Consider the following 7,089-nt stretch of genomic DNA (forward strand, 5'->3'; position numbering starts at 1 on the left):
ACCAACATATGAAAATAAAAGCAAAAAATTACCTTAATTATTATTATCCTTTTTTTTTGTGAGTAGTGTATATTCCAGGGGAGGAAATTTTACGTAAGTATTTAAGCGCAACTGGAGAGTAACTGGAAATGAAACTATTTCTAAGATTTAAAAGATTGATTCCAGAAAATAATGTGACAACGCTAACGGCTTTCTATTATAAACTTAATATGAAGAGAAACTTTGTCCCATGAAGCGAAGATTTAAGTTGAAATGTAATATAATTGGACTTCAAGAATTATCACCAGCAGTCTTGTCTTCTAATTTGCAATAAAAACCTGAAAACAAGGTAAAAATTATCGTTTTTCTGACCATTTTCCTCTCTGTGGAAATGATATGGATTCGGGAGAAAGAAATACCGTCGATGCTACCTAAATAAATTCAGGATTTCCAAAGGAGTTCTCGAAAATACAGTCACGTGCAATATATAGATAACGTTTTGAATTGATTTCAGTTACAGTTGCATCAGGAACGTTATTTGTAAACAGAACAAATTCAGTAGATACAAATTATATGAGGCAACAATCTTTTTATGGGGCCTTACTTGACAATTGTAAAACGAATGAGGTATTAGATTTGTTTGTTCAAATGGTGAACTGGGGCTTAGATATATATAAAATAAAGTACAGACGAAGGGTTTTGGAAAATAAAAAAAAACTTTCATTTTGACGATACATAACAATGTGTGTCCGAATAAAGGTTGGGGATAAGAGAGACTCGATGATTATAAAGGAGGATTTGGTAAGTAGCATATGAATGCCGGCTGTATTGGAAGTAAGGAACACACACACGCACACACACGCACACACACACGCACACACAATATATATATATAAATATATATATATGTATGTATATATACATATATATAATATATATATATATATATATATATATTATATATATATATATATATATATATATATATACATGTATTACTGAATTCGAAAATTATGGAACGAAATATGGAACGTGATGAATATATAAATAGAGACAAAATTTCGCTGCGAGGCCTTACGATTTCTCGTCCTTTACATAGCAGACTGATATAAATATGAAAGCCATTTTACAAAGAAATCTCGTATAAATGACTGATAGGGATTATAAGGGGAAATATGTACCTGGAATCTAACATAGCTGAAGAATTAGAACACCAAAACAGGGGTACAATTTAAGAGGTTTGCAAAGGATGAAGTCCAGCTGCTCGGAAGCAGGGACAAGACAACTGAAAGATTATACAGGGAGGTGACTGACCACCAAAATAATCCTACAAAATTACAGTTTTATAAATCTCATTTGCGTAAATAATAAAAATATTTTTTGCAAAGTGAACATAAAAAAAAAAAAATACACTTACGGATACATAGAAAATATTCATAATTAAGTCGGCGATTTTATATTTAACTTTATCATGAATATTTTATTTTACTAATTCAAAGGTCCAAATAATATAAACAGCAATGGTTAAAAGGATAACTGGAAGTAAGTAGTATAATGGCAGATTCAGAGATCTTTTGATCTAGCAATCACCGAACTGCCGGACTAATTTATCCTGTGAGAGTTTTCACTAAAACGAATGAATGTTGCATCGGATGTTTGCCCAGTTTTGATGGAAGGATTATACCGTTTAATTCTTACTTCTAAATCCTTACTAGTTTGGCTGATATAAAAAGAGGGGCAGTACAAACATAGAATTATATATATTATGCTGTTGCTCTCCCTGTGTCCATTTTTTATCACCATCCCTTTTAGTGAGTTATTATAGGAAGAAATAATATTGATATCAAAAGATTTTAACGATGGTTTTATGGTTTCAAAACCGCTGAAATAGGTCAAGCTAAGAATGTTGTTAGAAGTTTCTTTCTCCGTGGTACTTTCACTATAAAACTTTTTGTTGGATTTATTAACAGCAAATATCTAATATATGTCAAGGATGACACAAATCTGTCCCTATTTTCCTTATGTATTCGATTTCATGATCCAAATATTGAGGACTGACAATGTGCAATGCTCGTAAAAACATATAGGAAACAATTGGTTTTTGGTATTAGGATGGTGTCCTGAATGAAAATGGACTTGAGTTAAGTTGTTTGTTGGTTTCCCATAAATCTAAAATTTGCATTGAAATGGGTCTCTGTGTGTCAAAATATCTAAGAAAGGGAGGCAATTGTCTTTTTCCCATTCTAGAGTAAACTTAATCGATGGTACCTGGTTATTTAATTTAGAGAGTAAATCATTTGCATCAATACCAGCAGGCAAAACAGCTAAAATATCGTCAACATATCTATACCATTTTAAATTTAAAGGAATATAAATGATATTAGGTGAATAGCATTTATCAAAGAATCCCATGTACAATTTTGAGAGGAGTGGTAATAAATGGTTGGCCATTGCCACACCAAATACTTGTTAATAAAATTCACATTACATATAAAGTTACAATCACAAATGCACAAACTATAGTCTGTTTTTTTCCATCTGTCCATCCGCCTGTGGTGGTTTGGCATGGTAACATTGCGTCCCGGGCTTTAAATAGTTTTAGGTAAATAAAAGGATATCTGGATGTACATTTGCAACTGAAAAGTGTTTTATTAATTTACTGTATGCAAATTACACCGTTAATATTCGAAATAGGATATTATTTAAAGCCCAGGAAGCAGTGTTACCATGCACAAATACCACAGGCGGATGGAGAGATGGAAAAATAAAAAAAAACAGAGTATAGTGAGTGAAATGATGTGACTTACAAGTAGAGGTAATTCAAGATGGTTTAGTTCGTTACTAAGATGCTCTGAGAGAGAGTCTATGGGGACTTTAATTAATAAAACGAGAACAAACATCAAAACTAACGAATCTATCAGTGAGCAAAAAGTGATTTCGTTTTACATATCAACTAAATCTAGAGAATTATATATATGAGAATCGGAGATAGTTCTAAGCAACGATGACAAAAGCTTGGTGCTGTATTTCGAAATTTTATGTGATATTAAGCCAACAGTACTGATAATAGGCAGCATAGGATTATTTTCTTTGTGCGTTTTGACTAATCCGTGCAGGTAAGGTAGCGAAGGATACTTGACAGACAATTTGCATAGTAAGTAGTTCTGTTTTATCTTTAAGGATTTTTTTCACTATGCTATTAAAGTTTTTATGACTTGATGAAGGTGATTTTTTTGTTAGTTTTTTGTAAGTTGCATAATCGTCCAGTAGGACTTGCATATATGATATGTAGTCAACTTTATCTAAAATTACGATACTATTTGAGTTATCAGCTTTTGTGTTGTGGATTTTATAGTCTATTTTAAATTCGGCCAAACCTTTCTTATAGCGAGCAGGGAAGTCACTTTAATGACTAACGTTGGCATCTCCATAAATAATCCCTATAATTATATCAACGTGAGTTTAATGAAGATCACAAATTGTTCGAATTTACTTAGGGACGACGCAATAGCTAAACAGAGAGTCTATTCGATATAAAGAGAGACAATATTTTCTCTTATTACTTTAATTTGACAATTTTGCAACTTAATCATGACGTGCACTATTAGTCCAATCACTGTCATCAATAAGAATTTTTAGTTCCCATCCAGTTTCTTTGTTTGGGCATCTGAATGAGATCCTTGTTTTTTCTAATTCCTTTAATTTTTCATTCTCTCTGTGCTTGCTGGCTGCTATATATATGCAAGCCCTACTGGATGATGATACGACATACGCGAGCTGAAATCTCGTAAAAGACCAAGAACGCATTGGCACTTCTTTTTGCCCACCAAAGCATAACACTAGACGATATCTTCTGTGTTAAAACACCGAGAGAATCCTCACAATCAATAAGTTACCTTATCCACGGTTGACCTTGAACTTCAAATGAACACCTGCTTTCCTGATCATCAGCTGACTCACTGAGGGAACTGGACTCATTAAGACAGGTGACCCTGACATTTTTCTTATCCACGAGAAGATAATAAGACGTCATTACAGATTTTATCAGGTATAAGCGAGCGTCTATTAAATTCCTGTCGAAAATTGGTGACTAAAATAATATCTTATGTGCGAATGGGTATTATTCTATACCTTTTCATAAAATATAAAGTACCTGGAATGCTTGCGTATATGTATTGTTTTGATTATATTTATCATTAGTTACTTTAGCACTTATTACTTGAATACTCCATATTTATTTGTCATGCGTTTGAATTTACATTGCCTTAAATCATCATCAATATCATATATACTTATATATTAATATATATATATATATATATATTTATATATCTTTCAGTGTTTGCAAAGCGAGTAATTCAAAGTTCTCGAAGTAACTTGTTATGTGAATTCAGACCTTCTCTCTTTGTCCAGCAGCAGAAAGAAACGTATAAATGCTTTTGCCGTTAAATGCTCTCATTTTTGACTGGCAATGGCGAACTGGCGAAGCGTCTGGAAGCCCAAAAATGATTAATGACAGAGCGGTTCTTTTGATCCAGGCTGGATAAATTCATTATCTCTTGGCCTTGGGTACCCTGTTATTAACCGTACTCGGTGAGTTACAGGATCTTCAGGGGAATAAGTCGAACTTTTGCTCAGCGATCCGAATATGTTGGTGATTTCGGTGTATTTGTGTCATGTACGATATCCCTTATATATTTATTCATGATTATCGTAGGCAAGTCATGAAGTATATTATATATATTATATATATAATAGCATATATATATAAATATATTATATATATAATATATATATATATATATATACTGAAACAGAATTCAAAGGAATGAAAGAGCATACCAACAACAAACGGTGCAAACAATTTGCAAAAAAAAAAAAAATGATATAGAAGTGTAAAAATGAAAGGAACGAATCATAAAGCACAAAATAAAGAAGATGAGTGGAACCCTGATTTAGAACCTCTTTTCAAACCCAACAATCAAAATACCTTTGGAATAGTCCCTCTCTAGTCATACAATGAAAGGTGGTAGAGAATGGATAGCGATTTTCACAAATCTGATATTGCTTTATCCTCTTGAACTTATAAAAGACCTGTAATTTTGTTACTGACATTAATCAAAGCCATAAATATGATAGGTAGGAGGAAGTGGAAACACTTGCCATTGGTGGTATAAAAGACCCAGTTAGTAGGCCAGTCTACGAAGTTCGGCTTCTAGCATTGTTCAGCTGGAGGTGAGCAAAGAATCGTTACCCATTAACTTACTTTCCGGTATTTTTAAGAAAAGAATAAAAAGAATTTGCGTCATTTACAGATAATTAACCTCCTGGCCCAAGAACGTCAAAAGTCTGGTAATTGCTTGTTAATGATGCAAACGTCAAAAGTTCCTTTTTTGTTTATCTGCTTAATGAGTGCAAACTTTCACATTATATAGCTATTGTTTTGCGATTTTATAATTAACATTTTGTTTTACAGAATTAATTGTGAAGACGCCTTGATATCACGATGAAGTCCATTCTCTTTGCTTTAGTCATCTTCGCTGTGGCTATGCAGGTAGAGGGAGACTTCTTCTTACCCTAAGTTTTATTGGAAATATTTGGTCATTCGACCAAAAATAAATCTGTTTTAGAAAATTCTGCGCATCTAGGTTACTTATATATATATAATATATAATATATATATAATATATATAATAATATATATATATATATATATATATGTATATATATATATATATATTATATATATATATATATATAATATATATGATGATATATATATATATAAATTTACACACGAACATAAAGACTTTTTTGAATTTTTACTTCTCTTGATTATCTCTTTTTGTTTCCCATTCCTAACAGGTATTTTCGGATAACTTATCCGTCAAGTAAGCAAAGAAATATTTCTTTTATTTTACACATTAAACGTTTTGCAATATTTATTGTTAGACTCATTTATGTTCCATGTACTCGTGAATTTACAAATTTATGCTCTAAATACTTCATATTATTGTAAGAATTGAATACAACTCTTCTTAAATCTATGATTTCAATTATCTTTAAATGGGGAAAAATATTGTTTGATTGAGAAAGTAGTATTAAATGAATATTGTAACTATGCTTGTTGATTATCTTTCTCTTTATGATAAGGTCATCTTGGCATTATAATTAATATTCTAAATATTATTTCAGGCTGACGCAGGCAAGGAGAAATTTCTCACTAACGTGAGTAAACTACCACTTTTAACTCCAAATTTAGTCTTCGTCTTATCTGAAATCAGTTTTATGCGATTTGTGTCCAATGAATTTCTTGTTATTTCTTACATTTGCTGTAATAGCCTAACCATTAATATTTATTGATGACTGTCGTTACGTCATATTTCATACATGACAGTCCGCATCTCGAGACATATACGAAAATATGTCTCAGAATGTAATTTGGTCTTTAATATGTTCTAATGGAAATCATTGTTTCTTTAACAGCTGTTCAACATAACCAACATGTGTGCAGTACTGTCGTAAGTTAAACCTTACATATGTTTTTATAGCTATATAAGTATCAGAAAACAATTTCATTTTCATTTGCACAAGTTTTGAAAGACTCTAATGAAATCCTGGAATAAGATAAAACCGAAGTTTTAGTTTTTAACTATGGTTTTTTAATGTTTGTGAATATCTTACTTAACGCCATGTTTTTTACTCAGTGGATTTGGTTAAAAGGAATTATCTTCTGCTTCAACATTATGCCTTATAACTTTTTTTTAACACAGTTTATCAATGTGAATTATATCTTTGATTAATATATATTTTAAAACGTTTTAATTGGTATACTTCATATAAGTTATGACTATATAAACAGTGAGTTCACTTTTTTCTTAATCTCTTATGCTATATCTAGTAATCAGCTGGATAACATATTGAGTTAAAGTATTATGTAAGTCATAAATATAAAATGTATGTATCATATAAAATATAATCATATGCATAATTTACCAATGGAAACTACAAAACTTCTCCTTTGCAGGGTTAAAGCCAGTTCAGACTACACTGACCACTCTGGTAAGAAATATTCAACAATTAATAAATTTGTTTACTGGAGATAATATA

This window comes from Macrobrachium nipponense, chromosome 40 (genome assembly GCF_015104395.2).
Source record: "Macrobrachium nipponense isolate FS-2020 chromosome 40, ASM1510439v2, whole genome shotgun sequence".
Taxonomy (NCBI): Eukaryota; Metazoa; Arthropoda; class Malacostraca; order Decapoda; family Palaemonidae; genus Macrobrachium; species Macrobrachium nipponense.